General features: G+C 40.7%; 1 protein-coding gene across 1 annotated transcript in view; it reads right to left on the reverse strand.

The window, feature by feature from the left end:
- DPH6 (diphthamine biosynthesis 6) overlaps nt 1-21,405 on the reverse strand; it is a 472,782-nt gene that overhangs the window by 13,984 nt on the left and 437,393 nt on the right. The window lies entirely within an intron of this gene.

Raw genomic sequence — 21,405 nt, forward strand, 5'->3', positions numbered from 1 at the left:
CCATGTCACGAGTTTTGCTTGTCAGCAGCTTGAGGTGCAGGTTCCCCGAAACCCCTGTACTTACCTGCCTGAAACTTGGCAAGCTTCATGCCCTCAGAAGGGGCCACCACTTCTGCATGTTTCATCCAAATCAGGCCAGAAATGACAAAGTTATAGGCTGTTTTGCGCTTCCCCATTATAGCTTATGGGCAAAATGTCGAAACAGTGTTGAAACAGCGAAACTTTCGATGAAACGAAACAGAACAGTGTTTTTGAATCAAAACAAAATTCAAAATGAAACACTGTTCCATCAAAACACATATCAAAATGGAACAGTGCCATTTATAGCACTACCAGACCCCAAGCACTACCAGGAGTGACTAGGAATAATGGTCACAAGCTGGCAGAGGGTAGATTTAGGCTAGATATCAGGAGGCGCTACTTCACTGTCAGGGCGGCTAGGATCTGGAACCAACTTCCAAGCGAAGTGGTGCTGGCTCCTACCCTGGGGGTCTTTAAGACACGGCTAGATGAACACCTGGCTGGGGTTGTTTGACTCCAGTACTCTTTCCTGCCATGGCAAGGGGTTGGACTTGATGATCTGCTCAGGTCCCTTCTGACCCTACAAACTATGAAACTATGAAACTATAATTTCATGCCGCCCTAGGAAACTGCTGTCCTGCCGCCACCAGTGCAGGAACATTGGCAAAAGCTATCACAGCAGCGACAGCAGCACCAATGCCACCACCACCAATGTCACAGGAGCACTGGCAACAGCAGGTGCCTGTGTGGTAGTGATGACAGCTGGGAAGAGCAGCAGCTACAAAACACAGCCCCTGCCCCAACAGCCAGTGATCTGGCTCACTGACAAACTCCCCTAGGGCACAGGGAGGAAATGGGAGGGTGCAGCCTCTTATTGCCTTCTTGCTGTAGTGTGCCTTTGAGGCCAATTTGTTCTGCTCCAGCCAAGGGGCTCTGCATGTGTGCACACTCCCATAGCAATTTATTTTTGAAACACTACAAGGTCCCTTTGTAGTACTACAAATGAACATGTGTCCAAGGCCTATAATATAGGAATAAATATAACCTGAAGGCTGCAACTTTCTTAACTTTTATTGCCAACATGTACATGGGTTATACTGTTCCCTACTGCTACTCACACCCTGGCAATCTGCTCCAGCAACTACTGTAAACATTATGCAATGGCTAAAGACTGAAACAAAGGGGGAGTTCTCACTACACTGACCAAGAAAATGGCATTCTCCACGTACTTACAGTGGAAGAGGGAGCCTTTATTTTTCTGGATCCCTTCTCTATTAAATGCTTCTGACAGAGCAGGGTAAACATGGCAGTCCTGGAACCAGGTTATCCTCATATATGAAAACAGAGTGCCAGATAGCAAAAAAACAAAACAGAACAAAAAAAGAAAAGAAAAGAAAATATTCTAACTGGCAATGAGCAGCCATAGGTTTCTTCCTTCTGTACCATGTACATACCCCAAAGGCAACCACAAGAAGGTTGAGGGAGGCAGAGGCCAACTACAGAGATGCTCCTCCTTCCCAACTCTGAAGGATGCTACAAGTTGGCCAGTCTTCTGACTAGCTCTCTGTCCCCTCTGCTCTGAAGGGGTGCTAGTTGGAAGAAAGGCATGCTCTTATAAAGAAAGTATTAATATTGACAAGAACCCTACTCTTCTATAGCTGAGTCACTTGGCTGACAAACTGGGATTCTCTTTTTGTAGACTGTAGTTAATAAATTTTTCAGTATCTGAAATAAATTTAATAGACAAAAAAGTTATTTTTAGTGTTGGTTCAATTTTGGGCCTGTCAGCCTTGGCAGTGCATCTCTTTTATCAGGCCGCCAAGTTAATTTGTTTTGTTTTTCAGAGTAAAGTTTGCTTAAAGACCAGTTTCAGAAAAGTCACTCGCTGTGGGTGTTAATTAGAGCTTTGCAGACTCTGAAGCATTTGGTTTATGTTCATTTTCACTAAACCCTGTAATTCAAGTCAGAAGGGGATGGGAGTAAACCAATCCCTTTCTATTCACTTAAAGGTCTGAGTGTGACAAACAAACCTACAAGAGAACCTCTTTTCCCTCCCTCTTTTGGGGCCTCACTCTTTGTCCCTCTCTTAAAGTTTACAGTTATGCTTAGCATTTATAGAGAGGTCTCTGTTTTTAAGGCAATGCATGAAAATATATATTCAGAATATCTATATGAGGTAGGGAAGGCTTAAGAAGCTTCTGCTTCCTGCTGACATTTTCAGTGGGCCCTCTACATAGATCACAGAAAAAAAATCAACAATCATTAGCATCATTTCCTCTGATTTTTTTCTGGGACAGGGTGATATAATTTCCTTCCCTTTCCTGGGGTCAGGGAATGACCTGAGCCCAACTTCAAAGACAGCACAGGTACAAAATATATATATACAGTTTACATCTACTGCTACCAGACTCTCAAGGCCAGATAGCAACTCTGAAGCTTAGTGAAGTAACTTTCCTAGATATCACACTAAGACCCATGGATAAAGTATAGGGGGCAGGGATCGTGGCTGCAGTGATACCCCAGCCCTGGGACTTTCACGTACCCCAAAGGCTCGGGTACCATAGCAGCTGTGATGCCTCAGCTGGTGGGACCCAGCTGTGTCCTGGCACCCATCGTCCTCAGCTACTGAGGCTGAGAGTCCTCTCAGCTGTGGGACTCCCATCCCTGGCCGGGCATGGTGCACCCCTGTGGTTGGGAGCCCTGTGAGCTCATAGGGCTCCCAGCTGTAGGGGAGACCCTGCCACATGTGCAAATTAAAGCTCCATAGCAATCAGCTATAAAGTTAGTACACATTTTCCAGGGCTAACTTAATAGCTGGTTAGAGCATTTTATTGTGTGATAGGAACTTTGCATGCATATTTGGTCTCCAGGTAATCGTGCATTTGTACTTGGTCTTCAGTTAAAAGCAAGTTATGTGTAATGTGTAGAGGTGGCCCAGTTCCCATAACTGACTGGCTTGAGAGTTGGAGTGAGCTGGCTGGGTGAGGATGCTTGAGTGGAGTTCATGAATATTTCAGCTATGTAATATCCTCTCCCCAGCTACGTGAAAAAGTATCCAATCTTCAATCCAAAGTTGTTTAGTTTTTTATATAAGTATTTCACAAAGCTACATTATCCATGTCTCAGACACACCTATAATGCCACAGCAGTAAGCCAGCAAATCAGCCACAATCACCAATGGCCCATTTTTATACAGCTAATTACAATTAGAATCTCAAATGTCATTCCTAAGATATTTATACCCCTGCATAGCTCTCTCTGGATACATATAAAGTCATCTTCTGACTTCACAGTACCGATCAAATTAGTTACTTTATTATGCGTATCAGTGGCAGATCATGGAAGGAAATATGACACTTTTAAAGATAAACAAATGTTGCTGAGTTCATTTGCATATTAGTTATGGCTATTTCTCAGTAAAGGAATTAGGATTTAGCTTTCATAATAATTCTTTTAAGCTGCTGGCTGCAGTTTAGAGAACAGCAGTACAGCATGCAAAACTTATTGCTCTGTGCTCTCTAGTGTTCCATTTTTAGCAATGTCCTATATACAGGTTACTGAAGATAGTCAGCCTATACAAGGTTAAAAATGTGCACTTTTGTTTAAAACATCGCTATCTTATACCCAAAATAAAGAAACATTAACACATTCCCTTCCAATACTCACAGAGAAAACTTAATATAATTTCAAGAGGAAAGGAGGAACTGAACTTTTTTGAGTATGACTGATGAAGGATGACCATATCTGAAAAGTGAATGATTTTGTTTATTCTAAGGTATGATAGAGTGCAAAGATCACAAGCCTATTTTCTCTGTAGAACAACTTCCAGGGTTTTCAAGCACTATATAAAATTCTGTCTTTAGGGCCTATTCTCTTTTTATGGTTACTGACTTTCTAAGTCAGCTGCATCCAAAGCCTTTGGGGGGCAAAGGGTGGGATGACAACAGTTTGAAAAGAGTTATGAGTAGGGGTAGATTATTATACAGGTATAAAATAGAAGAACCAATTTTTCATGATGCATTCCCAATACATACAGGCACTCGCTTGTACAGAAACCTGAACTTGCCTTTGCAAATGATGCAAGCTGTATAACTCTCTGCTATTTCACACACACAGCTACCTGTCTTATGTTGAAATGTAGATTTTTCTATGTGAAAAGTTACCAGTACGTAAATATTGGGGATTTTTATTTATTTATTTATGCCAAATTGAAAAGTACCCTTAAAGCTATTAACTGCAACAGCAAGTGTGCAGCAATGATAACACTTGCTTTTTTTAAATCTCTGTATCTGTTTTGCAGCTGCTTGCTACAGCCCTCAGTCCCAGAGCATTAACTGACACTGAAACTACCTTGCACAAATTTGTAAAATCTGGGACAGTTGAGAGCTCTGCCCTCCAGGTGAGGTTTGGGGACACTGGTGGGGCAGTGCATAGTAAGACTTGCCTGTTCCTGCCGGTAAAAAAGGACTGTTCCTTTTCCCAGACTGTCAATCTGGCACCTTTCACAAATGTTAAAGTCACTTAAATATTTTTTAAAGAAGCTGTCATGAGACATACTGAAGCAAATATGTCCTTCAGTGATGATACATAGGCGCAGTTGTAACAATGTTTGTTAAGTGCTTTGACATCCCAGGATGATATGTTCTGTCTAATTCCAACATTTGTTGGTTTGTTCAATTCCTCTGGTAAGAACATTCTAAAATTGGAGAGCTTTGGAAACACCTAATTAGACATAATGTGACCTACTGGCTAAAACCGACTGCAAGAAAGGCATGCTGAACTTATAAAAAATTACATGTATATTGGGTGTCAAAATGTAGCTTGCTAATAATAGAAAAAGTGTCTGAAAAAATATTGTAGTTCAACAGTTAACATCTTAAACTGGTTCAGGAGATGATGATACATACCATACTGCATAAAGACCACCTGTTGTTCCTCAAATTAACACATGATAATTCAAAATAATACTGAAGCAGTAATGAATCCTAGTTACCAGATCCTTAGTCAGTATATGCTGGAAATATGTTCATTTGCACCTGCTGAGGCGCTGGGTCATTATTTAGATATACAGTACGTGTAAGCTGGTGAGCTTATTTCTAGATGGTTACTATTATAACAAGCACTGAACTTCTAAATCACCTTGCAGAGTATAACAATAAAGTGAGATAAAACTATATTGAAACCTGTTAAGTACATAAGATTGTTGTACATCATTTCTATTGATCCAGATCTGGCTTTAAGGTACAGTTTAATCAAAGTTGTTTGGAAAAGAGAAAATGAATGGTTCATATGATCACTCATAAAATACAAAAACTTTCCACACAGATCCAGATTCATAATGACTGAAATTCACTACTATTGTATCCAGTGAGTTTTGTAAAATGAGTCATAGCCTTCTCAGTCTCGAGTATTATTGAATGTAGGAATATATTAGTAATACTGTATTTGGTTTTGGATGAATAGCCCAATTATTGTTATGTGCAAGGCATTTAATTATATAGGGTGTGCTATGACCAATGAATAAGTATTAGGCTGATTGCCACTTAGCTACTTCCATCTGATCTGGCAGACTTAGAGCAGCACTAAGAGCAAACGCTGCATCTGGCAGAGAGCAAGTGCTCTATGTTCAAAGTGGAGGAAGAAGAAAAAATAATCTGCTCTTTTTATGGGCTCCAGTGAAGGGGAATAAATGTCATATCATTTGCACGTGAAGATCCTGCTCGAATACCTCACTGATGACTAAGATTGTGGTGATCCCTCTCCTGGCTTCTGGTAGCATGAGCTCTATAGCTAGATATATACACGGTGAAGTATGATTGGGAAAGGTACACAAATGAATCAAAATACAGCCAAAGAATTGTAGCACTGATATACTACATTGCCAGTTGCTGGGCTCTAGTCACACATCTAGCTCCCAATTTTGTGAATTAATTTTGGATTACAGCAGTGTTTACAGATCCCAACTTTGTCCGAGATGCCATTACAAAACACTCTACAGAGTAACAGACAGTGCCTGTCCCATAGAATCTGCAATCAAAAATAGAAAAAATGGACACAATGGGGAAAGGAAATATTACTGCAGTTTCACAGATAGGAAACAAAGTTTTGGGAAACTGCAATTTCCCAGACCAACACACTTGAGTTCATGGCAAAACTAACAACTGACCCCACAGCTCCAATCTCAATCAAGTCCCTTAACCACAAGGCTCTCCTCTCTTCTAATGTCAGGAAGGCATGCAGCCTTGCAGGCAATCTTAAGTGACCATGAACAGACTCATATTCTTTCAAACTGTCATGTTTGCTCTGTAGGTCAATGTTAGGGAACACAAAAGTTTTACTGGGTGCAAACAAGTGTTCAAATCACCCAAGTCAGGCTAACTGGCTTACTTTGAGCTCCTTAAATCTGAGTTGGGTTCTGCTGCATGCAGGCATTCACTGGGACAGCCGAGGTAATTCAGAGTGGGAGGGGCTAATGGGATTAGGCAGGAGGAGGGGACGGGCTGTGAATGTGTGCAGGTGTTTGTTAGGCTGGGCTAACCCACTTTAGAACGAGACAGCCCAGGCCGATGTAAATGTAGTTTAAAAGAACATAGGAACTGCCATTTACTGGGTCAGACCATAGGTCCATCCTGCCCACTATCCTGTGTCGCACAGCGGCAGAAAGCAGATGCTGGAAGAGAAAGTGAACTGGGCATGACCAGGGTTTTTGCCCCACTATTCCTCTCCTCTTGTAGCCTCCAGTATTTAAGGTCTAGGCAGTTCCAATTCAAAGGCTGTATCCCTAACTCCCATGCTCAATAGCTGCTGTTGCCCCTCCAAGAACCTGTCCAATCCTTTTCTGAATCTGGCTAAACTGTCAACGTCCATATCTAGTAGCAATGAGTTGCACACTTCAATTACACACTGGGCCTGTCTACATGAGACATTTACTGTGCAGTAGACTAATTAGATGTGTAGTAAATGTCGCATGTCTACCTGTTCACCCCTATTAGGCTGGAGTAAACTAATACTACTTGTAAATACAAGTATTATCCTGTTGCAGAGTTGTTTTACTTCATGGTAGTGCACAGGTAAGTGCTGCCTCAGCTGGCTGGGGCATGATGGTGCCTCAATGTGGGGGCTGCCTGCTGGCTAACCCTGCGCTGAAGAGCTCTTGTGCCCCAGCCAGCTCCTCTGCAGCATGGTGAGTCAGGGGGGACAGCTCCAGGCTGGCAGGCTGACCCCTGGGGTCCCCTGCCAGCCAGAGCTGCTCCAACCTGACTCAAAGTACTACGGTCCTGGGCACATGTGAAGATGTGGCACCTGGGAGAAATAAACTCTGGAGGTATTATTTACACACATTAATTGCACATGTAGATGCACTCACAGTGTGAAAAAGAACTTCCTTCAATTAGTTTTAATCTTACTACATATTAGTTTCATTTTGTGACCCCCTAGGTCCCATATTGTGTAAATAATAAACCCATATTTACTTTCTCTTTGCCATTTAATATTTTGAAACTTACTATGTCCTTCCTCAAGTGTTTCTTTTCTAAACTTGATAGGCCTAGCATCTTTAGCCTCTCCTCATGTGGAAGCCCCTCCATACCACTAATTATCCTTGTTATCATTCTCTGCACCTTCTCTGATTCTTCGATGTCCTTTGTGAGGTGTGGGGACCAGAAATGGGCACAGTATTCAAGGTGTGAATGCACCATGGATTTAGTTCACCTCCTGAGGTGAACTAACTTAGATAAGGCATACCATTTTAGGCAATTTAAACCCTGTGAATGCCTGCATGATTGGGCATTTTGACTGACCTAACCATGATCAGATCAATCTAAATGTAATGCTTGCATGTACCCATTTTGGCTACATGTACTGTAACTATTCTGGGCTGAGAAGATTTCAGTCTTCAAAGTACTCTGCAATGTTTCCACTAGTACTGAATTTCAGAATTGGCAAAAAGCTATTTAGGAGAGAATATGCTGATGGGCTCAGAAAAAAATAGTTTATTACATGCTCCAGGGGCCTATCCGGAGCTCACAGTCATATGAGAACTTAAATACTCAGTGTTATTATATACTGTATATTATATTGTATAACAAAGAGGTCTACAACTGTAGAAAATCTGTAAGGCATAAAAAAGAAAGGATCACTATCAGCGTGGAATTATGAAAACCATTAGTACAAAAATATGGATTCCGGTCATTCATTTTAAAATTACTTTTATGAAGAGCCTTTCCGCATTCCTAGGATGATACATTTTGGTGTAATTCTTGTATGCTTCAATTTGTAGTCACATGTCTGGCAAATACAAATACTACACTATTATAAACAGAGTATTTTAAAAATAAGTGTAAAAAGCAGGCTGGAACTGACCTTCTGCCTAAGGGTTCTCCTGGCATGAAACAGGATTTCCACAGATGCTTCTTATGTGACTCAGCACTCACAAAGCACAACAGTGATTCAGCAGCATCAAACAGTTTTATCACTCAGCCTTCAGTGAAAGGGAATTTCTAGTTCTGGAGCCATAAGCCACATCTCTACCAAATGCCATAGTGGACATTTCCTTAAACAGATATTGGATTAATGAAACTAGGAATGCTCAGAAAGAAAGCTGATGTGACGTTCTAATCACTTTTAAGCAACATGAAGAGCGAGTGATGGAGAACTGACCTTTATCTTGGCAAGGAAGAGTCCCCAACAAACAAGGCCAAGTTATAAGGCAGAGTGAAGCAAGGTTTTGATTTATCTTAGAACCTGTTTCTGAAAAGATGTGATCTCTGGTACAATATTTCAGCAATGCTAGAGGGAAATGAACTGTCCAATAAGAGATTCCAACTTCAATGATACCCTTGTAATCCCCTCTTTGGTCAACAGTGATACTCTATGCCATGGGCCTTAACTTGTCAGTAAACATCATACCCTCTATACTGTGGAACACGGCAGTAAGGAGGACAGGCTACAGAAGACCTGAAATTGTCTAGAAAAGATATGTGTTCTCCAAAGACAATATAATTCAATAGATGCCATGTTATTTTATCTCAGATGAATCAACTATGGGGTTTTTTTTTAGGTTTTTTTTTTTAAGTTTCACTGAGCCCTTAGAGATTGGATTTCAATCACACTAAGGTGGAAAGATTCATTAGAATCAGGTCACCACCTTCTTTTAATTCCATAGAGAAAGCGCATGGGAAGGGGTAATGGGAAAAGTTTTCAACTAGCAATGATCACACCTCAGTTCAACCTCACAGGCTACTATTACAAGCTGAATTTGTACCAGATCACTTTGCTGGGCTGAACAACCTCATCTATGCACCACCATGTAATCACTAGTGTGCATCCCCATGAGCAGAAATGTATTGGTGCTGCTGCTAGCTGTCCCTGGACATGCCCCTGCATGCGTGCTCTTGTGTGTGGCAAATTGCCCTTGGTGGGGTAGGACAGCCCAGGTGCTGGACCTAGCAGCCTTACTTGAGGTCCTGGGGGCCTCTTGGGGCTGCAACAGCAGTGATCTGGGCACAGGGAGCCTGGCCAGCACTGGCTGGCCAGGCTCCAATTTCAGGTGGTGCACTGTATTTTTTTTGGTGTTGTTTTTTTTTTTGATACTAGGATTTCCTGGTGTCAAAAACCCCCTGCTGTGCTGCAAATTAGCAATGCAGTGAACATGTGCACGAGGCCTAGGGACAGACATTATACATAAACTGGTTTAAGTGATCAGAAACTGGTTTAAACCTGTAACAGAACAGATGTTCAATGCACATAAACCAGTTTGAAAATGGCTGAAACCAGTTTGAGATGCACCTGGTTGAATGTAGTATCAGACTTAACTGACTTGGGTCAAACAAGTTTATGCAATGTCTGTCCCAGACCCTTTGCTGGTTTAAACTAAACCAGGCACTTGCAGCATCCTGACATGCTCTCTGGGCTGGGCTGGGCGGGGCCCTCTGTTCCACAGCAGAGCTAGACTTTCCCCTCTGCTCCCTCTCCCATCCGGCTGCAGCTCCAGCAGAGACTTACAGGCACAGCAGGGTCTGCTGGCTTTCCCATGCCCCCTCTGCCCCTCTCAATACTCCCTGCTTAAGTGCAGACTGTAGCCAGCATATGGCATGCTAGCTAATGCTGTGTAAGGCAGATAGGACGGAGTCCGCTTAGGGGTTTTTGGAGGTAATCAGCAACTCAGATGATAATGTCCCTGCATTCCTTCCTTGGGAAAAGGAAGACAAGGTTCTTTGGGTAAATCTGATATCTTTTATTAGAACACCTAAGTAGTTGGAAAAATTTTCTTAGCAAGCTTTTGGGTTTAAAAACCCTTCATCAGGCTGAGGAAGCATCTGCAGTTGGTGTGTACTCTTCCTGTATGGAATGAATAGTAAAGAAACCAGAGGCTGGTTATATATTTTCCTTTGGAAAAAGCTGTTTAAGAAGAGCTTGTAATGAGTGAGGCTTTGTTTTCTGATGGGGTATTAAGTGCTGATAACAGAGCTGATAAATACTCTGTTATCAAGGGGGTTGGGGGGGCTGTCCCTAATCACAGTGTCCTGCTGGAGCCTGGCCACACCCCACTCAGCTCAGCCCTGTACAAGGGAAGGGAGGGTGGCTCTAGCACCCCCTGGCTTCTAGCTTGAGCCACTGCAGGCATGTGCCTGCATTTCTGAGATGTTTGTCTGGTTACAAAACTGATTTAGTCTAGTCAGGTTAGACTAACCTGCAAAGATTGAAACAATTCAGGCTCAGGCTTTTTGAATGTCTGTCCCTAGCCATGAAGTTCTGTACAGCATGTGGTGCTGCAAACAGGTTTGTGGCACTGCAAACCATGTGTGTACATGCATGGGGATGCACCCTTGAGGTCATTAAAGCTCTAAGGTATCTGGTACAATGAAAAGGTGAAACACGATGAAGAACAAGCTTTTTGCTTTCTTTTCTTCCCAGTTCAGTTAAAAATCATTACCTGGATTTAGTTACTTTATGGAAAGGTTAATGCTAAATAAATTAATCTTTGTACAACTTCTCCTCTCATAGTTTCAGCAATGAATTTAGGAAAAGGCATTATCTTCAAACATTACATTCAGTTTTAAAATCACTCATCTCTCCCTTTTTTCACCATAAGCTATAGAACAAAATATTAATGTAGCAAGCTGCTTCCTGAAAATATAGACCTTAAATTAGTCATTTTTTCTAAAATGTCACAGGGGAAATCTGGAAGTTTTTAATTAATGCACCTTGAGCTGTGTCACCATTCTCCTCTCCTTTGACCTCTTCCTTATTTGCTCTTAGAACTCTGCTGATTTGTTTGTAAATTATAAATTAAATTGTGCCTTCAGTTTTTAAAACCATTGGACACTATTTTTGAAGGCACTCATTTATACATAATTTCATTCTTAAGGCCTGCTGAAAATTTATAATATGCTAAACTGGGAAAAAAACTCTGTAGTAATCAGCACAATACATTTTACACTCCATCATAATAATTTTTTCTGCCTCCATCTCGATAAAACTTCCCCCCTTTTTTACAGTAGTTTACAACTTAAATAATTTAATACAACAGTTGTTATGTTTTTATAGCAAGCTTATAAAACTTGTACCATAAGTCTCTTCCATGCAATATATTACCAAAAAAATGACAGAGAAGAAGGGGAACCGATGATTACAAAAACTGTAATTCAGTCTTCAAGTTCAGAAGGAGTCATAAACTGCTTCTGCTTCACCTGCATGCTATAGATACTGTCAGAATTTTTCAATTCAACTACTTTTTAAAAATTTAAGATCTTCTAATTCATTATTTGGATAAAATATTTTATTGTATTTATGATAAAAGGGGTTTTACATTTAAGACAAGGGCTAGTGGTCCAATGAAAAAAATGCATGGGATTAGAGGTTAGATGATATGAGTTCTCATCTCAGCCAAGTCACTGAATGCAGGGAGACCTTATGCTGTGAGACCTAGACAGTCTAAGGCACCCCATGTCTAAATCTACCACTGAAGTAAAAGGGCCTTTGTATCTGATTTTGAGAGGTGTTGAAAATCTATAGCTCCTATTGTAGTTGAGTGTGCTCAGAAAATGAAAAATCAGGCCTTTAATCTCTGCTGCCTCAATTTCCCCTTTCATAAAATGTTTTGGAATCACAGATGAATAATGGCATAAGTACTCTTCCATCTCAGTGAGTTTCTGAAAAGATACAATTTTAGTATGTCCCTTCCAGAAAAAAGATTCTTGTATTATTATGTTTTATACAAAAACAAATAATTGTACTTATACCTACAAAACAAACCACAATATAATTGCAAGAAGGTGGCTTGCCCCTATTTAAATACCTATGTACACAATACTAATAAATAATAAATATTAATTCAATCTTAAGGCAAAAGGAAATGAAAAATCCTACTGATTTGTAAATGCTAGCAATTTGTGTCAAAAATGTTATTTTTAGGTAAAAAGGGTTAGCTTCAAAAAATATTTTTCATGCTCTGTTGTAAAAGGTGCTATTTCTGTTCTACAAAAAGTGCAACGTGGCAACGATGTTTTTACTTACTGAGATTTTTATTCTCTAAAGCCAGATAACAGAGGTGAAGAATCTCTCTATACACACATGTATGGTTGGGCTTAAAAAAACAACAACACGTAATTTGCCCTGTAATCACAAAGATTGTTGTTTCTTTCCTCTGCATGTGTGATTAAGGTTTCTTAGTAGAGGCAATCAAGCTTTCTGCATTTTCAAACTAGAGGGATTCAAAGTATCAATGCTATTCCCCTCTTGCTCTCTTCTATCCGGAATAATCAATCCACACAAAAAAACTAATATGAAGAACTGCTGTCTTTCTGCCCAAACAATGCAGAAACACTTGTCTCTGAATATTCCCAAAGAAAAACAAATTATTTGAGTGTGAAGGTGGAATTGTGCTGCTATTCTTGTGATTGCTGAGGGACTGAAACATTCAGCTGAAAAGTGAATTTTTACTTGGCCTGACAAGTACAGTTTGTGCATACTATCTGCTAATGATTTCAACCTATGCCTACATGGACTACTCTCTTTATTGGGTGAAGGGTCACAGATACCTTCATGTTCTCTCAGGTCTAATTCTTTTTCCAGCATCCCAAATCTGCAAAGGTAGGCTGAATTGGTTTAAAGAAACTATAAGACACCTAGGTTAAGTAATTGAAGTGATTAAAACTCTTTTCTTTGGCTTTTGAAAGAAAGCTAGGTATCATTCTGGGCTGGCTGAAGTCGGGGTAAGAAATCTTGATGGTTTCAGCTCAGTTCCTGGTGGATGTATTTTTTCTTACCATACATGTCCCCAATCAATTATAAAGACAATGAGGTCAAGCCTTCTGTATGATGTGGCGGACTATGAAATTGCCATCAATGTCCACCAGCATCCACATTCTAAAGACAGTCGTCTGCTTGATCAGTTGAATAATGTTTGATAATTAAGTATAGAATGTCATGTCACATTCATTTCTCTACTCCAACCTGAAATTCATTGCTCAAAATATCACTTTGAATAGAATGATACAAATTCTTAGTCTGATTTTGCAATCCTTTACTCGTATAATCCCAATAGGTTTGGTAGGGTTGCTCATGCTAGAAAGAAATCATTTGTGGAAAGGTGGGGAGATCAGGTCATAAATGCTTATAAGTAATAAGCAAAGAAATGTCATTTTAAATTTTGAATCACAAAATACTTAATATTAGGCTCATACAGATAAGTCAAGGTTACAAAGTGTCTAAGGAATATGTTAGGTCTCAAATGGAAATATTTAAAAGTCATCTGTTACTATAGCCTCTTTCCTATAAAGCAGACACTGAAATCAATATGCTGCTCTGGTTCAGTAAATGTGTCTCTTAACAAGTTAATAAAACAGTGATCCTCACGTAGTCTTTCCATCAAACTTCAGGGAAAAATGAGAATATTAAATGCACTAGGATAGGGAAGATCTGCTCCATTTGCTCTGCAATGATAATCTTTTACAAAAGAGGATTTTTATTATTAATTCTTTGCCTTCTGGGGATATTATAATTTCCTAGAATGTAGAAATGCCTTAAGCACAGCAATTTGCTGAGCTAGACTGAATTTCAAAATGTTTCAAATGAGCTGATAAACAACTGCATAATTAGCCATTATTAGATCAAGACTGTATATTACAGATATCCAAGTTAACCAGCCAATGGATAAGCAAATTGCAGATATTGTTTTAAAAACTGAGAGTCAGTGTTATATTTTGACATGCATCAACAACTTTTCTTTTAAAGAATTAAAAACAACACTGCTTATTTTTTTTTAGAAATGCAGATTATTCTATCAACTAAATCCTTGGGGTCTTAATCATTAAACACATACTTCTCTGTATGAAAAATGAGGAGTTTAAAGGCTGAATATAACTCAGGCACTAAAATGATTAGATTGAAAGATTTTTTTTTCCAATTTAGCAGCTACAGATCCAGTGCAGGCACATTATACTCAAGGCCCAATGTGCTACTTAGAAAATTGGAAGTAACTCAGCTGCAAGGCTCTTGGATTCTGCTGCACTTTGCTGAAGCAACTTCATTTACTTTACAAAATGGAGGTCCTGACTATGGGAAGGAATAATTCAAATGGTAAAGTGTAAAATACATGCATTTTACATTATGCCCCCATTTTCAACATCCTGGGATTCTCTGATACCACCACATATATTCATCAAGTACACTGTCAGGATGGAGTTGGGATTTTGATAGCTACCTAGGGAACATTTCATTACACTTGTTTGTGTGCAAATTAAGCACACTATTTGGATATTTTTGATACAAAAATCAGTATTCAAGCAGTCAATAATGTTGATGTGTACCCTGCCAACTTTAGGTTTCAGAGTCAACAGTCCACCGAAAGAAGTAGAAATGGTTTGCACCACCGACAGCTACTGGCTGTTATGCCAATCTCAGTTCTATCAGTGCAAATCTGGATGATTATAAATCACTCGTTAACAGTCACTTTGCATATTCTACATTATCTTCCTAAAGCTTAGAAATATTATTTTAAAATAATGGAAGTTCAAATTCTGAAGCACAATTTGGCAGCAAAATGATGGATATCACTTCAAATTGTGTGTCTAAGTAATTATGGATTACATAGTCCTGGTTATCCTAGAAATATAGGATCAGACGGTAATCAGGTCATATAATCTGACATTAACCATATAATATAATATTAACTAATCAACTAAACCATCCAACTTTAAATTCTTTTGTGAATGAAATGAAGGCACTCTTATCCTCAACTTTGTAAATATAATGGTAGTTCTGAGGTGGGAATACATACTCAATATTCATTAGAGACAATAAAGCCACAGATGCATCTCTTCTTATGGCAGACCTATTTAAGCATAGCTAACATGCAGCTAAATTTAGATCTGTGTCTAGTAAACTTCTCTTTACCACTCCTACTTCTCAAGGGGTTTCAATTTAAGAATTTGCTGTGGGCAGGAATTTTCCACAGTGTTTTCAGTCTGAGAGAAGTTTAAAAGGAAATGGATTGGCTGTTAAAAATGTTCTAATGGTCAAAAAAGTAACTACATAAAAATAGCAACTTCTTACTCAACAGATCTGTTCCAGTGTGGACTGCATTTCTTGTTCTCTCTGCTTATTTTGAGAGCACTCTGAAATCCTGAATGAAAGATTGGTCCTTAAACTTGTCAGTGTTGCTGGACTAAATATTGCTCATCTTGGACCTCAGGCCAAGCTTAATTTTAAATGGTAAAAAAAAAAGGAAACATTCCTCTGACAGCTCAATTTTTAAAAAAGAAGCTATTTAAAGCTGCCCAGGGATGTGGATATTAGTAACAGTCCTGGAAGAGTCATGTTAAGAGTCAGAATTTAGATGAGGCACCCAAAGTGGTGCACAAGAGAGGTAATTTATCACACACACCAATACATGGTATTACATATGCATGTATACATGCACATATACTTTATAGATCAAAATGGTTTTCCTCTTTTTAGTACCTCAAAATCAATTCAGTTAAGACATAGTATACCGAAGTGTATTCTGTCTCACTGGGCACATCTACACATGTCCCCCCACAGTGCAGTTGTTGCTGTGCTGTCTTTTAGTACTTCCTAAAGCAAGTACGATGTGCGCCGGAAGTGCTAAAGCACATTGCTACAGTGATGTAGTGTCCTGTGTAGATGTACCCACTCAGTTCTTAACTAAGGATCAGAGTTCCTCTCAGCAGGCAGTTTTCACTTGCCTTCATGAAAGTGGGAAAAGCTGCCTTGGGTCTAGGAAATGTAATGTATTTGCACTCCCCTAATGTGTATTAGTTTTGGAAGCTAATATAAATTTTACCAGGATCACAAGTAGGCAGATGAGCAGCTATTCTAAGCATAGCTGCTTACTGTAGGCATTTGCACTTTATGTGACAAGAAAGCATGAAGTTAAGAGCTGCCTGCTTGGTTATGACAAGTGGTTACCCCAGGACAGAAGTAGCCATACAACCCCCATCCTATGTAAATTACACTGGTGTATTTCTACTACACATTCTTCCTAGGTAACTTTACATTGGATCTACACTTACACCATTGTTGGGGGATATAGGGGTTTATGTATAAGAATTAATTACACTTGTCATGGCACGGGGTCCCCAAGGATGTCCGTGATGCCCCTAGGGCTCCATGACCATGTCAATTCTGCTCTGCAGGTACCTTCGTTTCTCATCTGTCACATCTTGGTGGTATAAATAATAAATAGGGAGGCTGCCCACAAGTTTCTGTGCAGAGGTTCTGCTGGATCCCACTAAACCCTGTGGGTTCTTGGACCCCTTGCTGGGTCCCACTCTAAGTTTGTGCCTCACGGAACACCCCAAGCCTTATGGGCTAGATGCATGGCTCCAAAACCTTCCCTTTACCACACCCCCTGCCTCACAGGTGGTATATAAATAATGTCTCCGTAATATGGTCTTGGCCTAACTCAGTCTCCTGGGTCACTAGGCTCTGCGGCCCCTGTCGCTGTGCCTTCTCTGGCACTGGGGAGCTACACAGTACTGTGCCCCATGAATGTCTCATGCCCCCTGAAGTTGCGGGGCATGGTGACCACCCACAGGTGGCAGCAGTGGTGGGGACATGGTGGCAGTGAGTGGGGACTACCCACAGGCTGGTGTGCTGATGTCAGCGGTGAGGGCAGGCTGAGCGGGGACTGCCCCCAGGCAGCCGCAATGGTGTTGGTGGTGGTGGGGTGGCGAGTGCTAACCATCAGAGGTGGCCAGTCTCAGAGAGTGCACCGCCAATCTCAGGGGATGCATGTATACCTGCATGTATCCCCTACGCATCGTCTATGCTGTGCCACGAGGCCTCCTTCTCCCCTATTAGCCTCATCCCGTTCTATCAGTGCAAATAACATAAATATAAGCACCTGGGCTATAACATAATAATGATGAAGGCCACCCTCTGCCTCTTTAAGAAGACAAACTTCTCCCCAAGTATTGACTGCCTCCTAGCCCTCGGTAACTTATGAGCTCCTGGTGCCTGATTAGTCTTACAAGCAGATTAGTCAACCAAACATCTCTGAGTAGTTCTTTCCTGCAAGAGTTCCTTCCCCTGGTGGCTGCCAGATGTGAGAGAGAGAAGGAGCCACCATGCTCCAAAGCACATGGGCTAAACAAAGGCTCAGCGACCCCAGGTCCGCAGCTCCAAGGAGCCTGGCAGAAATCTCCCTTACCCAGGTGTTTTGGGAGGGGAGGGGCAGAGAACTCCCACGCCGGTATAAAGAAGAGCCCAGGACAGGAAAGCAGGAGAAGCACAGAACTGGAAAGAGGAGGAGGAGGAGCGAGCCGACACACGCTTCAGGGAACTCTGAAAGCGACGTGGAGTGCTGGTAGGAGATTCTTGCAGAGAGTAAGCCCCACAGCGGGGACTTAAAGCCAAGACTACTGACCCTATGGGGTGCAGAACTGTTTGTTTATGCGCCGGGAGCTGACGGAGCCCAGTAGAGAGAATGATACTCTAATAACCCTAACAGAGGGGCACTATAGACTTTCACGGTACCGTAATGCATTTAAAAGTGGCATAAGCCAATAAGATGGTGTCATAGATGGACTTAAGGTGCTAAAAAGAATTGTGGCGACCTCCACAAGAGGCTCTGTGGGAGAGAGAGAGCCACTAAAGAGGGACTGATCACACGAAGGTCAATTTTGGTTTGGGATCTTGGCTGCAAACAGCAGGAACAGTAACACAAGGCAGGAGAGCCTTCTTTGTTTTCTTGGGGTTTTTTGTCTTTTGTTGTTTGTTTTGACTGGAACTGAGGACACGTGGCAGGACCAACTGGCTGGTCAGAATCCCAGTGGAATGGGCAAGGGTGTAGGGGTGGTGGAGCCCTCAGGAATGTAGGACCACACAGGATGATGGTGAGACTACTAATTAGACTACACGTACAGATAATGAACCAACTCCATTAACATCAAGTCGTGGCAGGCGAAACGTGGGAGTGTTGATCATCAATTAGAATCAATAACATCCTAGACAAGCGGCAGGCGGTGTCCTACAGGTCTACAAGTGACTGCAATACTTGACACCAGAGAACTAATTCCTGCCAGCCCCAGTCCTGGGGCTTATATACACCCAGGGCCCTGCCTTCTTCTGGTCACCTGACTGGGTATAGGTGGCAGCTAATTCACTGATTAGCCTGCTGCCAAGGCAACCTGCAGGTGTGGAGCTCTGCCTAGCTCCCAGGGCTCTCTAGCTAAACTACTTCTGCCCTTAAAGCAGTGGCATACTGATGTAAACATGATGTCCTTTGTTACTATGACACTTTTGTCTCAATATCTTGGAATCCTGGGGAAAATCCTCTTTGGGGCCCTGTAATATTTGGGAAGTCAGAATTAGCTACTGAGGGAAGGAACAAGGATTTTTATTTTATTTTATTTTTTGCAGCATGTTCTCCTGTATATAGACCCATATAAAAGCCTTTGTAGACAGACCCACAGTGTTTATTTGGGAAGGGTAACTCTTGAAAAGTTCCCTTTGGGAATCTACTGAGTCATCGCAGGTGGTCCTAAGCTATACCAGCATGAACTCTGTGAGTCATGAAGTAGGTGGAGAGGAGGTGGAACTGTGCATTGGAGTAGCCATCTATGCAGATAGATCCCTACTCTGTGAATCTAGGAACCTTATGGATTACTAGGACCTGTGAGATTTAGAGGTCTTGCTCCTTTCAAACTTAGTGCCCTATACAAGCCCACTATCCCATTAGGAAAATGTTATATGATGTACTTAGCTTTCCTGTCATAGTCCTAGCTATGCTAGAAATACAAAATTTTCTTAAGTAAGGCTGTAAGCTGTGAAGAACATGGGTTTTGTGTTTCTATTTGCAGATGAAGTGCCTAGTGCAATGTTGGCACATTGCCATTTATGTAATCTAGTTAAGGTATTTGTCTTGCACCTATTATTGTGGCATTCAATGGATGCACACAATTAAGGAGCATAAGAGCACAGAACAAATCATAAGCCAAATGCAAAGTATACTGGAACTTTTGTAAAAAAAAGAATCAAAACAAACATATACTTTGAATATCATCATTACCTAGTGCCTGCAATGGTTAAAATCACAGTGTAGAATACTGTTACAGTATACTAACTGAGGCATACTATTCCAGTTTTAATAATGCCATCTGGCAGTCAATTAGTCCCTAATACAGTTTTATTCTTTGTGGAATTTTGAAGGAAGTAAAATGTAAAATAGCCAAAATAGTTAATTGGTCTATTGGGGGTGGGAGAGGGGGGAGGGGAGAATTACATGGCTAAACTATTTAACTTTCAAAACATGGCTATGGCAAAGAAATAGTAGTATTTTCCATAAAGCTCCTACCAGTGTGGACTTAAATATGTATCCCATTATATATGAAATGCAAAAGCTAACATTAATGTAATTCTGAGCCTGAAAAAGCAAGCACTCAAAATTCAGGAAATTCTAAAAGTTAAAGGTTGTTCCCTGAAGATTAAATTTGGTCGCAATGAACATCCTGCATATTTTATGGTATACATTATGAGCAAGTTATAATACATTTAACAAAGAAAAATGAAGAAGAAAATGCTACACATACTGCAGGCCAAATGTTGTCCTTAGTTACCCTGATGAAATGTAGGCGAGATAATTAGTCATACATGGGCAGGATGGTTGAATAAACATCTTTGTAGAAACAACTTCAACTGCTAGAATTTGCTGCCCTTTGATTCTTTTATTTTTAAACTCTGCAGCAGTGTGGGGGCTATTTAATTTACCTGTCTTAAAAAAGGAAAGAAATGAAAAAAGAAAACTGAAATACACTGCTTATCAGTCAAGGGTATGTACTTGGCTGGTTTTATCTGAGCAGCTATCTGATTTAGACAAACATTAGTTGGTAGTACTTTAGCTAAAGTAATTTAGTAAATTCTCTCCCAGTTTTAAGTAAATGACAAAACTCCTACAGGGTCAGTATTTCACTCAAGAACATTCAATAATGTTCCTTTTTGCACTCAAACACAACAAGCAAATCCCACAGACAAAATTAATCTGATACCAAAGGAATGTGACTTAAATGAACATTATATGATTCAATTCTTAGTCCTTGCTTAACTGACTCATGTTCTGCATTTGTGCAATATGTCATTTTAAGAAGTAAGTCGCTTTTCCCAATTATGGCCCACAGTAGTTTCTTCCTTGTTTGAGAAGACGAACACACCGATTAATATTTTTGCTACTTCTTTACAACTTGACCCACTCTTCATATAGGCAAAACTCATGCCAAAGTCAAGAGGACACATGCTTTACTGTGTTTAAAGCTGTGCTCTGAGCATTTATAGAATGAGATGGGCAAAGGTGGTTTTTCAGCCATTGTTATGTCCTCTGCCCAATCCTGACACAAAATAAAGCTATCAATTTAGTCTCTGGGCTAAAGTGCGGCAGCCTTCAGATCCAGGCTGGATGCAAACATCCACCAAAAGTCAACCTATTATTTCAGCAGTAGCAAAACGAGCAGAGTAGGTGCCTGGAGCGGGGGGGAGGGCGTATACATGGGTCTGAGAGTGGGAGGACAGTGTGTGGGATCCAAGAGTGGGAGAGGCACAGTTTTGAGAAAGGGAGAGCATATGGGCTCTGTGAGTCAGGTGGGACCAGGGGGTAGCAGATTTGCTCAAGCTGGACTCCAAAAGTTGTTCAGCTACATGTTAAAGTGTTGGTCAAGGAAACCATCACAATGATATTTCTAAATGTTCCTTATATTTGGAAGAGACTCAAGCAAGCATCTGAATGGTAATCTTATTTATTTTCATTGGCTGGAAAGTAAAAGTTTAAAAATACATCCCAATTTCATGCTTAAAATGGAAAATAACCTTATTCAAAAATCTGCAATCTCTCCTATTTCTGGCCCTCTATTTTATGGTATCTGGACTTCG

This window comes from Gavialis gangeticus, unplaced genomic scaffold (assembly GCF_001723915.1).
Source record: "Gavialis gangeticus isolate Ggan-Ray unplaced genomic scaffold, GavGan_comp1, whole genome shotgun sequence".
In the NCBI taxonomy this organism is placed as follows: domain Eukaryota; kingdom Metazoa; phylum Chordata; order Crocodylia; family Gavialidae; genus Gavialis; species Gavialis gangeticus.